Here is a 22,411-nt window from a genome sequence, read left to right as displayed (position 1 = left end):
GTTCTTAGATCAGACAACAGCGGTAAACACAGCATTCAACTCACCTGACTCCTCCACTTCCTGGACTTCCACTCCTTTGTTGGACTTGACAACAAACCGCAAACAAATCTGACCCAATATCGACATCTGCTGGTTTGGGTGAAAGTGACGGGAAAAGGACAGTTTTTATGGTTTGTTTTATTTTTGTGGCAGAAAATGTCAGATATAGCGGTGGGTGTTCTAAGAATATGTGGCAAAATTTCTTAATTTAGTCTTTCGTTGTTTTTCTTGTATAAAAAATCGAACAGCCTGCTCGACCAAAAGATTGAGCATATTTTGAGGCACTATGTTTATTAAGAGGAGTCCCGAACTTAACCTGACTGAACTGTCTGGTTCATGTATGTTATGCCAAAAAAATCTACTAGTTGTCACTAAGTAAATCAACAGCACTCGTCACAACACTTCTTTACCATTGAAGTAAAAAAAAAAAAAATAATAATAATAATAAATAAATAAAAAATCCCTCCTGCCATGTGAACTGTTGCAAATTTGCAAGGTAATCATATTTTTTTGACATATTACGAGAGCATAACCAGGCCCGGATGAAGAATTCAGAGGCCCCTGGGAACAATGTCTTGTTGGCCCCCTACCTGGTCGCACCCTTATTGTTAAATTAAAAAATAAGAATAACATAATGATATTTAAAAAATAAAATTAATCTATAATGTATTGCCCACATTTTTAAGTAAATGATATACAGTACATCTATTTCTAGTCTACAGAGATTTAACTTATTTTTAAAGCATTTAAAGCACACTTTAAAAAAAATACTAATACAACTAGGGGAAACTAATAGATTTTAATATACTTGTTCAGGTTCACTGAAGCAGTACAAAAAATATATTTAATGGTATTTTTTAATGTATAACGTCTACACACTTATAATGCACATGATTTGGATATAACACCTCTCCAATAATACACACACTTATTAATGATTCCCCCTTGTCTTCCTCGTGATGAAGAGTATAGGCAAAATTTGATATGTAGTGAGGGGAAAAGAAAAATTAGTTCATGGTTGCGTCAAGTTGCCATGCGCTTTAAGCTACACCACTCAGTTTAGTTGTGTTGTCTCTGTCAATGAAACAGCTATGGACAGGAATCACTCGATTAGCTTATTCAAACAAGGTCAATTCCCCCCAATGACAAACACATGACAAATTAAAAACACTCACCTCCTCTTTCTTCACCATGTGTGATATGGACAATCTCCTCCAACCGGCAATAAAACACGAAAACACAGATAAAATATGAAAATAAATTTAAAACAAAGTAAATAAATGTAAATAAAATGAAATAAATAAATAAAAGTAAATAAAAAATAAATAAAAGGAAAAATAAGAACAAAGCTACAGTACAGCAAAACAAATGTTTAATGAAATAATCAGAAAACAAGAACTGAAATAAAAAATGAATAAAGAAATTGTGCTCTTTAAAATTAGTCTTCTCTCAGAAATCCTCAAACAGCTTCAGAAATCTCAGGATTCGCACAGAAATGCTCTGCAAATGTCGCCTCGTCTCTCAAACAACAGATTGCGATGGTTTGTTTTTATATGCACTTTATGCAGACAGAATTTATGGTTGTTGCTAGAGCGGGTACGTTTGCGGCCGGAAGTTAACGCGAATTACTTCTATTATTTATTAAATTTTTCATTTGTTGTATTTTATTAACGTCTACCCCCACCCCAACCCCAAACCCAACCGTCACAGTAATGTAAAATCTGTAGTTGTACCGAGTATTAGTTAGGTTATCAATTAAATTACCCAATAAAGTGTATTTTTTAACGCCTACCCCCACCCCAACCCTAAACCCAACCCTCACAGTACTGTAAAAATATGAATTATTGTTATAAAATTAATAATTAAATAATAAATTAATATATAATAAATAAAATATTAATAATTGTCAAAAAAATGCAGCTTTATTAATGTGCATATCACACTTCCGACCGGCCGCATATCCAATCTAGACTATACCAGAATTTATATCATAACACGCTCAACGAACTTGATGACGAATAAATAGAACGAATAGAATGCCGTTACGTCACGGGACAGAATACAGTTCAGAATTTCCTCAGAGTGACAAACGAACAAGTCAATGAGAAGTGATTTAATGACTTTAGCGACTTGTTTTGCATCTCAAATGGAAAATAATATGTCAGCTGTGATTTTTACTCGAGTTAATACGATCACGACTGACTTTGTCAACGAAAATCATCAGAGTGACACGATGGCTTCTCTTACACCTCCAACCGTAATGAGAAGCCCAACAGGTGAGATGAAAGTTTACAAAAACGTTGTATTCCCTCATATTATTTAATATTACAGTAAATTATTAAGTAAAAAGTAAAATAATAATAATATATCGCCATGTAGGGTTATTAGTGTACAGACTTAAGAGTCAAATATGTAACGTCTCTTCATTGTAATGTGTTTTTCTGTTATGGTCTTGGGAAGCATTTCTGTATTAGCCTACTTCAATTTGAATCCTATGTGTAGATCTACAGAGTAATTGTCTTAGTTTTTGATGTTGTCGAGGAATATTTGTTATATTTTAGCAAACTGAGTGAGAATATTATATTTAAGTCTTCATTAAATTTGTTCAAGCAGTGATGAATAAATAAATGTCTAGCGCTCTGTTTCTGTACCTGAATTTCTGGAGCAAGACTTCTCTTTTCATTTGGATTTCTAAGACTTGTTAAATGTTCTAATGATTGTTAAATGTTTTAAGCTATAATTTACTCACAGATTTCTTGACTGAAGATCCAGAGCAAGAGAAATAGTTCACTTTGAGTTTGATGATTGCTAATGGAAAGCTGAAAAATGCTGATGTAGTTTCATTAGTTTTTTAGTGGTGGAGAAGTGGCGCTTGAGGAAGAATGTAGATGTAGATGTAGCACCCACTGACAAAAAAATATAAGGCTTCATAAATTTGATTAAACATTGTGATGGTGATTGTTAAATAGCTCAAACTATAACTGGTAAAACTCAGAATATTGACTCAAAAGTGAGTTATTATAGTAGTTTGCATTTTGTGTGAGCAGGAGTGAAATGTTTATTTTCGCTAAATAGTTGCTTATAGGATTTTTCCTGATGTCGAATTTGGACTTATGACTTACCGACTATCTGTCAGCTTGTATTTGTCATTTTAAGTCATAGAAATTATTTGAAATTCCACGTAATTTATTTCAGTTTTCAATAATTTTCTATTATAATTGTACATTTATTATTGTTGTTTCTTTTGTGTGTTTGTCTTTTATATTTCTAATTTACAGAAGTCTATTTTAAACCTGTGGTAAAAGAGTTTTCTAATACTTCCCTGTTCATTTGCTTTATTTTAGAAAACCAAGAGAAAAGGAGGAAAGGGAATAAAGTCTCTGCTTTCTTTAAGAGAGCATGGAAGGCGGTAAAGCGCCCTTTCCTTTGCTGTGACCGGAACAGAGTGGTTCCCTTTGAACCACGGTCAGATATCGACGATTTCAAACACCTGCCTGTTCCAGGTCCCTCCAGGACCGTCACAGCACATGCAGCAGATCTTGAGCCGGTGTGTCCGCCAGGCCAGGTCTGTGAAGATCCTAAGCTGTTGAGTGTTCCGGGCCCTTTCAGCATCAAGCAAACAGCAGATGTGCCAAATGCAGATCCGGCCCGTCCTGAGTCCTCAACGGCCTTCACAGGTCATGTTGAACTTGAGCAGATGTGTCCGCCAGTCCAGGTCTGCGACCGTCTCGAGTCGTTGGCTGTTCCAGGATTATCCAGGATCAAGCCAACGACCATCGCAGATCATGTTGAACCTGAGCTGATGCATCCGCCAGTCCAGATCTGTGAAGACCCTCAGCCGTTGAGTGTTCCGGACCCTTCCAGGATCAAGCAAACAGCAGATGTGCCAATTGCAGATCCGGCCCGTCCTGAGTCCTCAACAGCCTTCACAGGTCATGTTGAACTTGAGCAGATGTGTCCGCCAGTCCAGGTCTGCGACCGTCTCGAGTCGTTGGCTGTTCCAGGATTATCCAGGATCAAGCCAACGACCATCGCAGATCATGTTGACCCTGAGCTGATGCATCCGCCAGTCCAGATCTGTGATGACCCTCAGCCGTTGAGTGTTCCGGGCCCTTCCAGGATTAAACAAACAGCAGATGTACAGAATGCAGATCCGGCCCGTCCTGAGTCCTCAACGGCCCCTACAGGTCATGTTGATACTGAGCTGGTGTGTCTGCCAGGCCAGATCTGGGAAGATCCTCAGCCAATCAGTGTCCATGGCCCTTCCAATATTAAGAAAATGACGGATGCAGATTCGGCCTGTCCTGAGTCGCCTCCGTCTGTTCAAGACCCCTGTAAAATTGATGGGACTGATGGTGAGTCATTCTGAATTTGGTTCATTTTATTTTTGATGCTTTGTTGTTTGTTTTTAGCTTATAAATCCGGCAGTGTCAATTGTTGTACTATTGGTTGTGTATCAATGAATACAGTGGTAAACATATATGAGTACACCCGCCACAAATCTCTCATTTAAATTCATATTTTCTGTAGGAAGCTTCACAATATTATATTTGTGCATGAACATTAGTCAGTACTGAAGCCAAATCTGGAGCTTATCTAACAAAATAACTTTCAATAATAGTTCTAAAATTAGTAGCCCAAATTCATGTTCGGGGAAAATATTAAATTGAATTATCAAAGAGAAACAAAAAATATAGACAATGTACGTAGTTGAAATGTTGTAGTTTTGTTTTTTGCATTAATTTAATTCTATTATCTTTCCATTTCCAAAGATGTTCTGTGACTAAACTTTAATTTTAATAAATATATCTGTTTGATAAATCTGTTTTGTTCAAATGCATTAATATTTATTACGCATATTCACTGAGAAATGGATAAAAATATTAATTTTCAAAATGGGGTGTACGGGTTATATGAATATGCTGAGCACTGTCGCTGCAGCTCTGTTCATGGAGATGTTTCTGTTTGTTTTCTTCATTTTAGAAAAACCCAAGAAGGGAAGGAAAGGCAAAAGAGTCTCTGCTTTCTTTAAGAGAGTATGGATGGCTGCAAGGCGCCCTTTCCTGTGCTGTGACACAGATATAGTCCAGCATCTTACACCACATCCTGAGCCCGAGCCAGAGTCCGAGCCTGGGCTCACTCATGGTAAGTCATCATTTCCTTCTATTTTCTGTCATTCATAATTATATAAATTAGTCATCAGTTTACTCCTGCACTTCTCATGGAAGTTAACTGCTTTTAGCTCATTGCATTAGATCCAGATTCAAAGGACTGGAGTCATTTATTTGATCCGCTTCATATCAGACAATCCAAGTTAATCTCCTTGCTCTTTTTCTGTTTTTCAGGATCTACGATGTCTCTTTTTGAAATAAAAGACCTGATTGGAGAAGGAAGCTATGGCAAGGTGTATCTGGTATCTCACGTATTTGATCAGAGTCTAAAGGTAAAGAACTATTTTTTAAATTCAGTCAACATTTTCCTCCTGATTATTAAATATAAATCATTTGTTGGCTTCAATTTCATTTGTTGTTGTTTTTCCACAGTTTGCCCTGAAGCGAATCAAGAAGCGTAAACGGGACCGTTATCTCGATGTTGTAAGTTGAACAATTTACACAAAAATGAAAATGTGCTGAGCAATTACTTATTCTTCACCTGTCCCGTACCTGTCTGGACCACTTTAAGCTGAACTCAAAAGCAGATATGTTGGAAACAAGTAGCCACTGACTTCCATTGTAGAAAAAAAAAATCCTTTTAAAGTCAATGCTTACTGGTTTTCAACCTTCTTCAAAATATCTTCTTTTGTGTTCAGCAGAAGAAATAAACCCAGAGATGAGTTTTGAACACATGAATGTAGGGCTGTGGAGTTTATGAAAATTCATTGAACATTAATGGAGATAAAATGATCATTGCGTCATATCCTGACCCCTTGTAAAGCAGTCTGCATTCATTTCTGCACTAAGCTGGAAATGAGTGAAATCATGTAACGTGACTTTTGCAGCATGGGATGTGCTTGATTTATCAGAGTGTAGATGATACATTCATGTCTTTAATAGTGCTGAAGAGAGATTGTGCTGTTGTGTGCATGTGCTTAGCCTCAGAGACGGACAGAACACACGCATGTGGAGTCCTCTTTTAGTTTAAACTGCATGACTAAATGCTCAAATACAAGCAAACGTGTCAAAGCATGGAGCTTATTTATTATTTACTTAGTGACAAGTTTTTGTAACTGTACTTTGTCCCATTCTGCTTTGGTAATATTTTTGAAATCTGTTATTTTTTCTAGGATGGTCATTCTGAACCTGTGCTTGCGGAAGTGGCAATGATGCTCAGGTTGATGAATGACCCAACTTGTCCCAGCATCATCGGATTGCACCACTGGGTTGAGAATAAGAAGGACTTCTATCTCATTCTGGAGTACGCAGAGTCATCCCAGATCTTGGCTCGTTACGTCAGACGTACATCGGGCATTGATGAAAACCAAGCTCGCCGGTTAATGCGTCAGTTGATCCAAGCCGTCAAGTTCTGCGCTGAGCGTGGAGTTTTCCATGGTGATATCCACGCGGGGAACATCCTGGTGATTCAACCCCGATTAGAGCTCAAACTGATTGACTTTGGTTGTGCTCGACCAATTACCAGCGAACCTTTCAAAAGCCGTGATTATGGAGGCGAGTTGGCATTTTGTGTTGGTTTCTTTGGTCACAGTATTGTCTTATGAAATGACTGAATTCTGAAAATGTCTCTCTTACAGGAGCCATAGTTTACACACCACCTGAGATCTTGAGGGATCCCACATTCTTTCCTAACCCGGCATACGTCTGGACAATAGGCCTCATCTTGTATGAAATATTGCACAGACGATTGGCCTTTACCAACACACGTTCGATAATCATTGGAAAACTTAAGACAGACCTCACCTTATCTTCAGGTAAGCAGACACCTCAAAACGATCTCAGCCTCGGTGACGGAATGAAATATGTCAGTCACGAGCAAAACAGGATGAAATATAATGCTTACAGGCACTGTAGATATTACAGTTATTTAATTGTGGATGTTTTGTAACATTTGATGTTGTAAGATTTAAACACGTTCATGAATCTTGAGACATATTTCACACTCTCTGTGACACTTTTCAGCATGCCTGGAGCTGATTTCCCAGTGTTTGGTCCGCCATCCAGAGAAGCGGCTACAGTTACATCAGGTTGAAGAGCACCAGTGGTTCAATCCAACGAGCCCAAATCCTGCGCAGCAGCTAGACAAGAGGAGGTAGAGGAACACACCGAGCACAAAGCTACATCTTCATTCTTTCTTTGCTTCATGCTATTCCTGGTGTTTTCTCTTCTGCTCTTTTTAGAGTCTCAAGTCTTATTTGACAGCCCTCCATGTTACTGCTTAAATCACTTTGTGTTGTTTCTGATTGTTTTTCTACATTTTTAGAAAACACTAGAGAAGCGAGGAGGAGAAGAGCAGCATTTCCAGACATTCCACAAAACTGTTAAACTTATTAATTATTCCCTCATGTCATTCCAAACCCCTAAGACCTTCCTTTTCTTCACTGTCAGTCGTGGAGTGTATTGATGAGAGCTCTGTCCTGCACTGTATGTGTGTCGCACTGCTGACGTTTACCTCAGATGTGCCCACGCTTTGTTTAAATGAGAGGAAGTCGCGCAGGTCTCTGGGTTATACGTCAGCAGCGTGAGCAAATGCAACACATATACAGTGCAGTACAGCACTTCTCAAGTCATTATTTTTGTTTTATAAATGAATTTTCACTTCGAAATTACAGCTGTAGCTCCAAACCCCTGACACCTTTCGTCATCTTCAGAAAACAAATGAAAATATTTGAGATCTAATCATCAAATCATGAGAGCTCTGTCCTGCACTGTATGTGTATCCACTGCTGACGTTTACCTCAGATGTGCCCACGCTTTGTTTAAATCAGAGGAAGTCGCGCAGGCCTCTGGGTTATACATCAGCAGTGTGACAGGCACACATTGAACTCAGATTTCATCTAAAATGTTTTCATTTCTGTTCTCAATATGAACTAAACATGAATATGAACTAAGGACATGAGGTGAGCAATTAATGACAATAATGGTAATTAAACACCGCAGCTCTGCACAAGACGTTTGGCCATAGGAGAAATGGTCGTGCCCAACTGAGCCTGGTTTCTCTCGAGGTTTTTTCCTTCACTTTTGTCAATTGGTGAAGTTTTGTTCCTCGCCGCTGTCGCCTCTGGCTTGCTTGGTTGGGACTTGTGGAGCTGCGCATCGATGGATTTGCTCTTCAGTGTTTGGACTTTCAGCATTGACAATTAAACCACACTGAACTGAACTGAACTTCTACTCTGAAAACTGGACTGACCCAGTTTCAATTTACTTCTATGTTAAGCTGCTTTGACACAATGCACATTATAAAAGCGCTATAGAAATGAAGATGAATTGAACTGAACTGGATTTCTCCTCTAAAGTTTCATCAAAGATCTGCTCAACTTTTTCTGCTTTATAATTGAATCTGGTGTTCTCTCATAAGAGAGTCTGATTGTTTTATAATCAAGTATTCATAATTGTTTTGTAATGTATTGTTCTTTGAATTGTTTTGTAATGAATTGCTTTTATATGCTGTCAATAATTCAAATAAAATCCTGTGAATCAAATTGAAGCTCTGATCATCATTTCTGTAAGTTTTCTAAACGACTCCTTACTCAGTTAAAGAGATAGTTCTCCCTAAACTATTTACTCAAGTGGTTCCAAATCTATGAGTTTCTTTGTTTTGTTGAACACTAAAGGAGATTCTTTAAAGAAATCTGAAAATCTGTAACCATTGATGTCCATAGTAGGAAAAAAAATACAACAGAAGTCAATAGTTACAGGTTTCCAGCATTTTTTAAAATATTCTTTTGTGTATAACAGAAGAAACTCTTAGTAAGGGCTGAGTAAAAGATGACAGAATATTTATTATTGGGTGAAAAACAAAAATGTGGAGTCTGTTTAGCCAAATGGAACCACAGAGAAGGTTTGATTGTTAGACCAAATGTCTTTTTTTTTTTTACAATATTATATACTAATACAACAAATAGTGTACTGGGCTAATCTTTTATTTCAACAGCTGAGTTTCAGACTGGACATTAATAAACTGTAGCCTCAAACGACTAAAAGTACATTGGAGCAAAATAAAATCTCTGAAAATAAAAGTATAAATGTGTGCGCTTGGCCTCCAGTGTGCATTGGAGCTTTTCTTTTTCCCGGTTAAAATGGTGAGTGAACATCACACAAGTGAACGTTGTCAGATCTGTTGTTCATATATATTTGCCTCCTGGTATAGTCAAGATTGCAGACCAACTTCAAAGACTCAAAATTGTTCAAACGTTGACAATCTCAGTTTAAAGAAAAGTTTAGACTTGAGGATTGGATTTGAGAACTGCTCCTCTAAAAGAAGTTCCTGAATATTTTTTAGATGCCTTAGGAGGCCCTTGTTGGGTTCAGTAAACAGTTCTATATATAAAAAAAAAAAGTATTTTTGTTAGTGTAAAGAGTATTTTAAATATCTAAAGCACATTTGTCCACAATAAATAACCTTTTACAAAATTAGAAGTTTCCATTGATGTTTAATAAGATTAAACAATATATTACTGCACTGTGTAACATAAGAAAAAGAAAAGGTTCAAAAAACAATAATTAAATTGAATGTTTTATATGTTTATTTACATTTTCACTTCTTGCACCTGTGGTTTTAATATACTTTCTCTCATTTTTATTTTATCTTTTCAAAAAGAAATGTACTGTATATATTTGTACTACGTTTGTACATATTTCATTGTTATTTGATAATTAAAGGGGAAAAATTGAAATGTACTTTAAATGACACTTTAAGCTGTATAGAAGTGTTTTGAAAAATATCTGGTAAAATATTATGAGCTGTCATCCTGACAAAAATCAAATAAATCAGTTATTAGAAATGAGTTATTAAAACTGTTATGTTTAGAAACGTGTTTAAAAAATGTTCTTTCCGTTAAACATAAATTGAGGGAAAAAATTAAACAGGGAGGCTAATAATTCAGACTTCAACTGTATACGATTTTTAACCTGGAGTTTATTTCTCAAAAATGCTAGGGCCCTGAGTTTGGAGAGCCTTGAAGCTAAAAGATAAATCACACACAACAAACATGTTCACTGGTCACTTTTTTCACTCTTTTAATAGGGACTTGCAGTTTTTATTGAGCAACTCTGCAGTTTTCCATCATTATAATTGTTTCACAGCAGGGATGTCAAACTCAATTCCTGGAGGGCAGCAGCCCTGCACAGTTCCAACCCTAATTAAACACACCTGATCAAACTAATTGAGTCCTTCAGGCTTGTTTGAAACCTACAGGTAAGTGTGTTGGAGCAGGGTTGGAACTAAACTGTGCAGGGCTTCAGCCCTCCAGGACTTGAGTTTGACATGCCTGTTTTAACACTTTTTCAAAATATTTGCTGCACTGTGGTGCAGTGGGGTAGCACGTTCGCCTCACAGCAAGAAAATCGCTGGTTCGAGCCTTGGCTTGGACAGTTGGCGCTTCTGTGTGGAATTTGAACGTTCTCCCCATGTTTGCATTGGTTTCTTCTGGGTGCTCCAATTTCCCCCACAGTCCAAAGACACCCATAGGTTGTGTGTGTGGATGTTTCCCAGTGATGGGTTGCAGCTGGAAGGCCTTCCGCTGCGTAAAACATATGCTGGATAAGTTGGCGGTTTATTCCGTGTGATTGGTTTTAAAAAATATATATATACTTGAATCGTGGCCTGACCAGTAACTTTTGATGAACCTTTTCTGCTGGAGATTCTGTTGCCCTAAAAACCTAAATAAAGTAACTGTAGAAATAAATAGTAAACGTACATATCGTCATCTTGGAATTATAAGGTTCTATCTGTGTTCTGAATAATTTTAAGATAATGAGGTTTAAAGTTTTTGCATTCCCTAGCAAACAGTATGTGTGTAACATTTGTTTTTTAAATAAAAACCCTTAAAATGTAAAAAAATTATTTTTAAAAATCCCATAATTTAAATAAGTTGTCATTTTATAAGAATATGTCAATAACTCAATTTTGACAAAAATGTCAGATAGAATTTTATAATTCTAAGGTGACGATATATCTTGGAAATGGTATGACAGAAAATGTTTGCGGATTTAATACCTTGACTTTTCCAAACCGTTTATCGTCCCATGCTTGGTGCATTCATTCATTTTCTTCTCGGCTTAGTGCCTTGATTAATCCGAGGTCACCACAGCAGAATGAACCACCTTTTAAAATAATTTTCCAGAAACATTTTCAACTATGGTTGATTTGTCACTTTATGGTAAACAAAGAAAAGCAAACTTAATGTTTTTATATCATGCATTTTTGCAATCATAATGGACTGTTTGCTGAAAAATAGTAACTTTTGATAATTCACAGAATTAATAGGACACTTATAGAATAAATAGGTTATTTGTTCATGAATATACTGAGATAATTTCCTAAATATGTGTTGTGGATATTGAGGAAAACTAGAACTAATGTTTTTAAAATCATAATTATCAAAGACAATTAGCTCTTAGGGTGACACCATGACTCAGTGGTTAGCACTGTCGCCTCACAGCAAGAAGGTTGCTGGTTCGAGTCGCGACTGGGTCAGTTTGCATTTCTGTGTGGAGTTTGCATGTTTTTCCTGCGTTCACATGGGTTTCCTCCAGGTGCTCCGGTTTCTCACATACAGAGGTATCTTACCATACAGAGATAAGCAGTCAGCTGGTATAAGTGAGAAAAGGAAGGGCGTCATACCGCCTCGTAGCGTTCGTTTTTTTTTTTTTTTTTTTAATGCAGCCATACATACTTCTGGCTACATAATTCACAATCTCCAGAAATGTATATAGGGCTATGAATGAGCCTATGTTGGCTATATTTGTGCAGTTTGAGCCAGTGGAACTGAGCTGCTTTTTCGTCCGTTTCCTCTTATCACATGGGCCAATAAAAGCCTGATGTAGGTTAAAAGTGTGTAGTGATATGCTGTTGTGCTCTTGAAAGGTATCATTTTAGCACATTTTATCAGAGAATGACTGACAATTGTGGATCTGCGCTCAGATTCAGGAAGCAAAACATATAATATTTTAAACAGTCAGAATGTTCCTACAGACAGCTGTACTGTTGTACTGTACAGAATCACCCACCAGACTGTGACAGTAAATGTAGATGCTAAAATCTATGAATTCAGTACACCTAATCATATGTTGAAACAGCAATTATGGGCACATTAGAGCATGTTTATTATATTGTTATATATCTGTTCTAATGTCTAAGGATTCAGATGACTGTAATTTTTAACCACTTACAGTTTATGCCTACCTAAAACTAAAATTATGACTGTACATCAGTGTGAATCAGTGCCTCCTGCTGTATAGTCTTTAAATGCATGTATGTGTGTTTACTTGTTTAAGTGTTTTATGAGGACATTGTATAATGACATGACCTAGATGAACTTTAATAATGTGGTTTACAAAGACATGCCTTGTGTCTTCATAATACAAAATGTTTAGAAATCGTATTTCGCCTGGTCTTTTGACATGTCAAAGGTTTCCTGAGGGTTAGCTTTAGAGGTAGAGTTAGGGTAAGACCATATAATAAGTGTTCTTTTAGAGTATAAAATACTTTATTAAGAGTCCTCATAAGTCATACATTCAAGTGTGTAATAAATTTTACCAGTAAATTTTGTTCTCGTGAGAACACTTCCCATGAAGAAAACGTCTGACAAATCACACAGAATATCATTTAAAATGTGTTAATGTAGTTTCTGGGGGGGATCGAATACCTGTATTCTACCTTTGTACAGTATAAAATTCATTACGTCTATGGGAAGTCCCCATAAAGATATCCGTACAAGTGTATATGTGTGTGTGGGAGAGAGTGTGCACCTGTATGAATGTCTCCTGCTGTAGTCTTCACAGGATCCTGCTGGGTGAAGAGTGGCCTCCCGTTGAGGATGAAGATGAGTGTGTGTGCGATTACAGTCGCTGCATTATTAAGCTTGAGTTACACGTGTGCCATGAACCCCACACACACTCCCCCAAAAATATGCAGCTCCATTTGCTCTCATTAAAAATGCATGGCGTTTGTGGGGGGGAAAAACACTCCCCTGCTGAGAGCTGTTATTTTTGCAAATGTAACTCGAGCATTGTCTGAGGAGTCAGGCACACATAAGCATACATTTTCATCTTTCTGCTTTCAACCCTCAACATATCAGTGATTGGCAGCAGCACAGTTTTAAAAAAAAAATTAAATAACATCTGAGAAAAGCTGATTTAGTTATTTGGCAAGAAATGGAATAACTGTCTTTTTGTTATCACCGTGCAGCATGAAAATAAGATTAAATGAAATTAATTTTTTAAAATTGCCTCACAGCAAGAAGGTTGCTGGATCAAGCCCCGGATGGGTCAGTTGACATTCATATTTGGAGCTTGTATGTTTTCCCCGTGAATTGGGTAAGCTAATTGTCGATAGTGTATGTGTGTGAATGAATGTGTATGGATGTTTCCTAGTGATGGGTTGCAGCTGCAGTTGGCGGTTCATTCCGCTGTTGCAAGCCCAGATTAAGAAAGGGACTAAGCCGAAAATGAATGAATGAATGAATAAATAAAATACTATTTGTCTAAGCTTTATTATAATATTTAAGTGTTTGCATTTAATAAAAACACAATATGTGCAATAATTTCAAAATGAGTTACTGTAAAAATTATAACAAAATAAAATACATACAAAAAAATTCTCTAACTTTATTATAATTATTTAGCATCCTTAATTTATTATCAAATACAAAATGTGCAAATTTCTAAATACATTCCTGTAATATTCTAATTAAATTAAAAGTTATTCCAAAATAAATTTAAATAAAATACTATTTCTCAAAATGTATCATAATATTTTAGTGTTTGTATTTAGTAGAATACAATCTGTGCAATCATTTCTAAATGAGTTCCTGTAAAAATGAATAAAAATAAAACATTTGTTGTCAAACTTTATTACGTTTTAGTATCTTTCACTTAATAAAAATTTTAAATTGTGCAATAATTTCTAAATTGAGATACTGTCAAATTAAAATATACTGTTTTTCAAACTTTCTTATAATATGTTAGTATTTTGCATTTAATAAAAAAATACAAATTGCAATAATTTCAAAATGAGTTACTGTACAAGTTACAACAAAATAAAATTAATAAAAATAAATTCTCAAACTTTATTATAATAATCTAGCATGTTTAATAAAACTTACAAATACAAATACAAAATTGTGTAAAAATTTCTAAACGAGTCACAGCAAAAATCATTATAAAATAAATGAAAATAAAATTATATTTTTCTCAAACTTTATTATATTTTAGAATTTTTCATTTAATAAAAATACAAATTTTGCAATAATTTCTAAATAAGTTACTGTAAAGGTCTAAATAAATGAAAAGTTATTCCAAACTAAAACAAAATAAAATAAAATGCCTGATAATCTAGCTCAATGTGTTAAGCATTGCATTACTAACCTTGAGGTTGTAGGTTTGAAAACAGCATAGTCAATCATTCATGAGCTTTGGCCGGGTCACAGCAAGAAGGTCGGTGGTTCAAGCCTCGGCTAGGTCAGTTGGCATTTCTGTGTTGAGTTTGCATGTACACAGTACACAGTACTCATGTTTGCGTGGGTTTCTTGGGTGCTCCGGTTTCCCCCACAGTCCGAAGATATGTGCTACAGGTGAATTGGTAGGCTAAATTGGCCATAGTGTATGTGTGTAAATGAGAGTGTATGGGTGTTTCCCAGTGATGAGTTGCAGAGGGAAGGGCATCCACTGCATAAAACATAAGTTGGCGGTTCATTCTGCTGTGCCGAACCCTGATTAATAATAAAAACTAAGCCGAAAAGAAAATGAATGAATGAAAAAATAAAATTCTTTTTCTTAAACTTTGTTAATATTTTAGTATCTTTCATTGAATAAAAATACAAATTGTGCAATAATTTCTAAATGAGTTACTGTCAAATTCAAATCATATTACAATCAAAAATGAAACTCAGAACATTCTCTTTCTCTAAAGATATTTTTTCTCTGTAGATTAGATTAGCCAACGCTTATCATCTGACAGGTGTTTCGGCCAGAAAGCAGGATCACGGAGGTATAGCTGCATTTCATTGTTTGTCTTATTTCTATTTTTTCCCCCAAATTTTCTTAAAATTCTCCATCTTGCACACTCTACCTGCCTCTTCCTCAGCTCAACTGATGATTGCTGGCAGACTGGCAGTGTCTCTGAACCACTCACAACTCACACGTGTGCAGTACGGAGGGAACCATTATTCATTATTCCATCTTTCATAGGGGCCCCCGGTTTTGAATAGAAGTAATAACGTTAAAATCTTAACAGTTATAGACTGATTTTACTACATAAAATAGAAAATGTATAAAAAAAGCTAAATGATTAATATAGGCTTCTTGTCATTGGTCAGGATTCCCTAATTCCAAGGGGCCCTAAGCAGCTGCTTACCTTCCTTATTGGTCGAGTCCGCCCCGGATTATAATATGTTAGTATTTTGCATTTAATAAAAAAATCTGTGCAATAATTTCAAAATGAGTTACTGTAAAAATTCAAATAAACTAAAAGTTATTCACAAATAAAATAAAATGCCTGATGAAACTTATTCCAGTACTGCGTAATAATATTAAGCACATCATGTCAGTCTGAACATAATCTTACTGCAAAGGAATGCAAAAACCTTTAGACATTAGGCATATAGGATAAGAAATTACTGTCAGAATCTCATTTGACACTAATTTTCCTTTGCTTCAGGCCTCTTTGATACATTGCCTTCTTACATTAGTAGCTGAGAAGTGCTTGTTACTAGTAATGTATGGCTCTCATCAAACGTTTCTGTGAAGTTTCCACGGCTGTGAAACCCTGGAGAGCCACTGACGATTCGCTCTAATTGAAGAACTTCACATCAGACCTGCAGCACTGGGCACATTCAGAGTCAAGGCATTTATAAAGGATTTCCAAACATTTATACTTGCCGTAACACTTCATGGATGTGAGACAAGAGAGCAGAACATGCTTTCTCTCAAAATCTCACTGTCAAATAGATCACACCAAATGAGCATTGCAAGTAAAACCAGAAGAAAAAAGCTGGCAAAGGATGTCATTATCTTGCATAACTTTTTACTTTAATCAACAAAAAAGAAAAAGATACAGCAGCATTACAGTATTTATAGTTTTATTACGGCTCTCCTTAGATGACACAACTCTTATGGCAAGCCATTTTAACATTCAGTCTATAAACAATAATACAGTATCTTTTTTCATGTGGCCAGTACCTATTTAGATACTAGCTTTAGTTTCTAAAAACACATGAATTTTTTATACAATGGCTATTGCTTCTTGTTAATAGGTGCTATTTATTTATTTTATTATTCATTAGACCAGTGGTGCCCAAAGGTTTTCGTATGAAGGGTCAAAAACCATCTATCATTATGAGTTATGGGCCGAAGGTAAATATAGCAAACTATATTACATTAAAGTTGCCAGTGGTAATTTCCTAATTTATTTCATAATATTTACAAACAACTAAAAAAAGATTTGTTTAAATTGTATTCGTTAATACAGTATAACTTTTTAAGTTGTAACATTGCAATGAAAACATAAACGATGATACTTATAACACAGTGCAGTTCCATGCTCAATACTCTACTGTAGTAAAGCAGAATCAGCCTTTGACTTGATTTGCTCAAAGTCTCTGCATTTCCTGGTGACATGTATATTTAAAGGACACCTATGGTAAAAAATCTACTTTTCAAGCTGCTTGGACAGATCTGTGTGTTGGTATAGTGTATAGACCGTCATACTGGGGTGATATGAACACACCCAGTCCTTTTTTTTTTAATTTAACTACAAAAAAAAAGGGTCGGCCAATTGGAGCTGCTTTCAAATCGATCGCACCATTACGTAGGTGTGCGATCCCCCCGCCCACCGAATTGATTAACAGCTGCGCGCATTAACATGTTCCGGTAGTCACGTGTATATGTCAACAAGACCAGGCAGACATACGCAAAGCAACCGGGAATAAAAGCTCTGTTCTGTTCGCTAGGATCAGCAATCATCATCAAATGTGATTAAGAGTAAGTTTCACATGTTTAAAGTGTTTTAAAACAGAGTATGTGTGTAATTAATTACAGCGTTTTACTTCAGCTTTACTTCATCAGCACAGCCGCGTGTCAGAACAATTATAAAAGAAGACGCTTCAATCCCGGTTTGTGGAAGTTAAATCAGGTTTATTTTGTACAATAACATAACAGATATCCACACTTGAGGTTAGCCTTAACTAGGCTAAGTGTGATCTGTCTGTCTGCCTGCCTGCGTGTGTGTGTGTGTGTATCATCTGCGGTGTGTGTGTGTGTGTGTGTGTGTGTGTGTGTGTGCGCGTTAACTTTGTAACAATATTGTGTGTGACTCATCAATGCAACTTCACAATACTGATTAGTAAAGGTTAGTTCTTACTGTAGTATCTCACAAACGCTACGTGAGACCTTCTTCCTTTAAGTCTGTCTGTTGTCTGACGCAGCTGAGGGAGGAGGCATGTAGAAACAGTGGGCGGGAAAGAATCGGCTTAAAGGCGCAGTACGACAAAACCACCCCCTGCTGGAAATCAGTATAAAACAACATCTTGTAAAAGGTATAATGAAAAATCTGATGGGTATTTTGATCTGAAACTTTATATACACATTCTAGAGACGCAAAAGACTTATATTAAATCTGAAAAAAGGGATAGCCTAGGTGCCCTTTAAACAAAATCTGATTAATTAATGCCATTTAACTGAACATTTAATTTCAATTAGCTTTAAACAAACAAGGAGTTACATTAAATTTGATTTGACAATCTTGAAACATCCCCATTCTTCCTCTCTTCTTAAAAGGATGGTGGGCCAACTCAAAGTGACTATGGGCATTAGACACTAGATTCTTTTATTCAATACTACTACTTTTTTTGAGACACTAATGTTTATTCCAGTAGTAAATAGTGACTAATCTTTTATTAGAAGCAACAAACCTCTTCATTTTTGTCATTGACATCTATAGGCAACTCGTCACCTTAGAATTATAAGGTTCTATCTGACATTTGTCAAAATGGAGTTAGACAAATTCTTATTAAATGACAACTTCTTTACATTATGGAATGTTTTTATAGGTTGTTTACATTTAAGGCCTTTTATTTAAAAAGACAAATGTTACACACATTCCTTATTGCTATGGAATGCAAAAACTTTGAAGCTCATTATCTCAAAATCATTCAGAACGCAGAAAGAACCTTATAATTCCAAGGTGACGAACTGTCATTGAGATATCAGCTTTTCATTTTTTACTTAAAACGATTAAGTATAAGCAACAGTATGTGCATAAAAATTAGGTTAAGTCAACTTAAGTTCAAAGTTACAATGGGTTTACTCACTTTTTAAAGTAAAGTCAACTTGTCACTTTTAAGCAGTGGTGGATAGAGTACTGAAAAATACTCAAGTAAAAGTATCATTACTTGGCCAAAATATAGAGCAATTACAGTAAATGTATCTGTTGTAAATTGTACTCAATGTGTAAAAAGTAGCCCTTTCAAAAGTACTCAAGAGTAGCGAATAGTGAGTATTTGTCACGCTGGTAGACAAAACAGAGGTAGTTACTTTTCAAAAGTTTTATTCAAAACAAAGTCACTAATCACAAAGGGAAGTCAAAGGGTTGATGTATATGCTGGATTGATCTTCATACACAGCAATGAGAGTATCAATAGTGTAGCATTCAATCTCACTAGAAGTTCGCTCGCTGTACACACAGTAGGAGAGTGTACAGATACACAGTTCATCAAGTTGGTAGTGGATCTTCTGGTAAACACAGCACAAGTGTAAGAATTTGATCTCATAGGGTGTTTGTTGTCATTCAACACTGCAGGTGAATACTCAAATGTTCAGTTTATCTAGTGAATCTACTGGTGAATTCTACACAAGTGTAAGCTCTCCACTAGATCGGTGAGAAGGATCAGTAAGCAGATAAAGATCATCCGTAGATGAGTATACAAATAAACAGTTCATCAGAGTGATAGCAGATCTTCTAGTAAATATCAAGATAAGAATGATCCCTTGATCACTTCCCTTGATCAGTTTGAAGGACTCGAAGACTCATAAGGAACATCCATGGAAGAAGGTGAGAAGATGAAGGAGCAAAGGTGAAGAAAATTATCTGACTTCAACAGGGCCAGAGTGGGACTCCTTTTCAGCCCTGGAGTTTCAAGCATTAGACCAGCCCATCTCAGTTCACGACTGACTATTAAAATAAGGTCATTTCCAATTCAGTTTCTAATTACACTATCAAGTCTTTTTCAAGAAAACAGCTGCTTTAGAACTTCAAATGTTCAACAACCTTACAGTTGTATATGTCTGAACAATAAAAATGAAAAAAAAAAAAATTTACTCAAGTGAGGATCAAAGACGGGCCGATGACGTCGTAACACAATGTGCTGACCACTGGACCACAATGGCGCTATTACACTCATGTGGCCGGAATGATAGTTACATCATCATTACCCTGCAGGCTGCTTTTTGCTCATGGGGCTGTGAGACAATAAATAAGAAGAGCGGAGCTGCGGCAAAATGATGAATAAAAAGATTGAGGCTATGGTCAAATAAATAAATGAAAAAAAGTGGGACTGCTGAGAGTGCAAGCAGCTATAGAAACACCGGCCCTCGCGGCCGAAAAACGGACCGGCCCACCGGAAACTCTTCCGGTCCTCCCGATTGGCCAATCCAGGCCTGGATTTCAATACCAGCCGATGAGTGAAACAAGAAGGTGCATCTTTATAATGTTCATGGGCAATGAGGAACAGGTGCAAGTCGTTAAGGTGAAGGTTCACGGGATTGGATGGAGGTGGTATGTAAGGGAGAACGTTGATTGGGTGAGCAGGAACGAGCCAGGTATGTGACAGTATTAAGCTGCGGTCACACTAGAGTTTGTGTGTAAGATATTCTGTCTTACGGCTGTGCGAAAAGTGGTGGGATTAAACAAGATTATTAGACATTAAAAAAAATGAGCGATTTTAAATTTTTGTCCAGAGAGGTCATGTTTTGATCCTAGATTGGTCTCATGCAGTCAAGTGATACGATTTCGCAGGTCAGAGTTCAACAAGCTTGAATTTTGTACCGCAGCAACCTGCAAAACCTGACTCATGACCCTGCGTTTACGGTCAGTCTATGGGAGGAAAAGCCCAGTGTGACTGCAGCTTTAAGCTGTGAAATGCTGATGCATGTATATGCAATTTGTGCATGTGTGTGTAAACGTAACATTCTGTAGTGCATTTAGTTATTGTTTAAGACTATTTAGTGATTTCATCCCTGCAGGCACATGATATCAACATGGCGTCAGATTGATGTTGTACCCCAACGTCAAGGGGTGTTGCATTTTTGTTTGGAAAACAAAATCGGGTTGACATCAGAACATAACGTCAATGTCCATTACAACGTTACATTTTGGTTACTTTCCAACACAACCTAAAATCAACCAAATATCCATGTCTAATGAGGTTACAGCTTGGCGTTGTGTAGACTTTGATGTCATGTTGGATTTTGGTTGCCAAACCTGATGAATAAATATTAGTATTTGACGTCAATATGACATTGGTTTAAGATGTTGACTTGACGTTGGATTTTGGTCACTTTCCAACACAACCTAAAATCAACCAAATATCAACATCATTTCACGCCAGTATTTGATGTCAAAATAACGTCTTTAGACACTGGAGACCTAAATCTAACCTAATGTTAATGGCTTATGATGATGTGTGTCTGCTGGGATTAGTGACATGAACTAGTGTAAGCCCTGGTACTTAAGTGCTAGTAGGCCACTTAAATGAGAAAACAAGTACTACACTGTAAAACCCAACAGTCAACTTTATAAAATGAAATAAGTGTAGTTTACTCAAAATTTACTAGAAGTTAATTCTGCTCATTTCAATCAGTTTTCGGTTTGAGTTACCCCAACTTTTGGGGTTTTACAGTGTAGTAACATGAAAATAGCTGCTAGCAGTTTAAATGTTAAAATAGCCATACTGCGCCTTATGTTACGATCTAAGCCTTTTGGCAGCAGCGGGATGGTGAGATCATCTTATTAATGTAACAGTGCCACTGTCTTAATCCTGCTAATGCTTCCCCGGTGCTTCCGCAGGTGTTGAGGATTTACGTTGGCTTTTGGGAGGGTGAGACGGATTCCTGGCCGTGACTTTGGACAAAAGTACTACATTGCGTTGCTGGCAGACACTTCATTTTGTAATCAGGGCTCAAGTGTTATATGGTAAGATTTTACATTAGGATAAGAACATCAAGGCTTTGCCAAGAACTTAAGTTTTTTTTCTTTCTCTGTCATTTACTCTTGCTGTTTTTAAGTTGACTTGTAGCTGATGTTAGGTGTTGAGCAGGACACCTGCCAAACCACCAACTTACAAATGTGGGTAAATTTTAACAGAGGCATATAATTAAGGAAAGCCATTTTTATCATTTATTTGATTGCAGTTTTTCTCAGTGGCTTTGGTGCATTTTTCACAACACTATTTACATTTACACAAGAGTAAATGCATTCCTCAAAACAATTAGTACGAACTGCAAAACCTAGTTAATAACATGCAAAAGCGTGTCACTTGCTCAAAATGGAAAGCTTATTCCTCAAAAGCAAGTATTCATGAATGTGTCATCAAGATTAAAAGTCCTGACACTATTGTTTATGAACAAGACAGTCAAAACCCACATAGCAATATTTCTCTGGCCCAGCTCTGGCCCACACAATCAGGTTTTGCTTGGCCCACATGCCGCAGTGAATTACGGTACATGACTGGACCAAATCTGGCTTCCAGACAAGGGCCAAACACAGACCATATCTGGGCCAAGTCTCAGCCAAGTTAATAACTTATAACTGGGCCTGAACTGGGCCAGATAGGTTGGTGTGTCACGATTGCAATGAAATTGATAAACCCATGGAGTGATGCGCTTTAGGCACACTATGGGCACACTTTTTCTCAAAGTGAACTGATTGATAGAATTTTTTTCTTTACTCAAAAATGATTTTAGTGTATTTTAAATGTGGGTCAAGACTGGCCAAACTCACATGGCCCACTTATCAAATTTTTAAGTCTGGGGGAAATACTACGTTTTTCATCTGGCCCAAATCTTGTGTGCCGCCTTAAAAACGGTGCCACCTCTGCCAAACCCGGGCCATGTTTGGCCCACATGATGTATGCCAGTGCCGGATGAATGCCTGCTGTGCCAGCTTTTTGCCAAATCTGGGCCAGAATTCTTTGCTACTAGGGAAG

General features: G+C 36.7%; 1 protein-coding gene and 1 long non-coding RNA gene across 4 annotated transcripts in view; one reads left to right on the top strand and one right to left on the bottom strand.

Annotated features, from left to right (window-relative positions):
* mtmr9 (myotubularin related protein 9) overlaps nucleotides 1-90 on the bottom strand; it is a 47,183-nt gene extending 47,093 nt beyond the window's left edge. For all 3 annotated transcript variants that reach the window (XR_012395636.1, XM_073932884.1, XM_005160464.6), the window contains exon 1: nucleotides 45-90. The gene's annotated coding sequence lies outside the window, so the exon portion shown is untranslated. The remainder of the gene's footprint in view (nucleotides 1-44) is intronic.
* Nucleotides 91-1,990: 1,900 nt separating this feature from the next.
* Nucleotides 1,991-8,692, top strand: si:dkey-155d18.1. Its single transcript, XR_001796750.4, has 9 exons — nucleotides 1,991-2,315; nucleotides 3,384-4,394; nucleotides 5,023-5,184; nucleotides 5,385-5,482; nucleotides 5,583-5,633; nucleotides 6,323-6,704; nucleotides 6,788-6,964; nucleotides 7,173-7,302; nucleotides 7,474-8,692. It is a non-coding gene; the product is annotated as a si:dkey-155d18.1 (long non-coding RNA).
* The last annotated feature ends 13,719 nt before the right edge of the window (nucleotides 8,693-22,411 follow it).

This window comes from Danio rerio, chromosome 20, assembly GCF_049306965.1.
Source record: "Danio rerio strain Tuebingen ecotype United States chromosome 20, GRCz12tu, whole genome shotgun sequence".
Lineage (NCBI taxonomy): Eukaryota > Metazoa > Chordata > Actinopteri > Cypriniformes > Danionidae > Danio > Danio rerio.
This window is presented reverse-complemented; position numbering and strand designations above follow the sequence as displayed.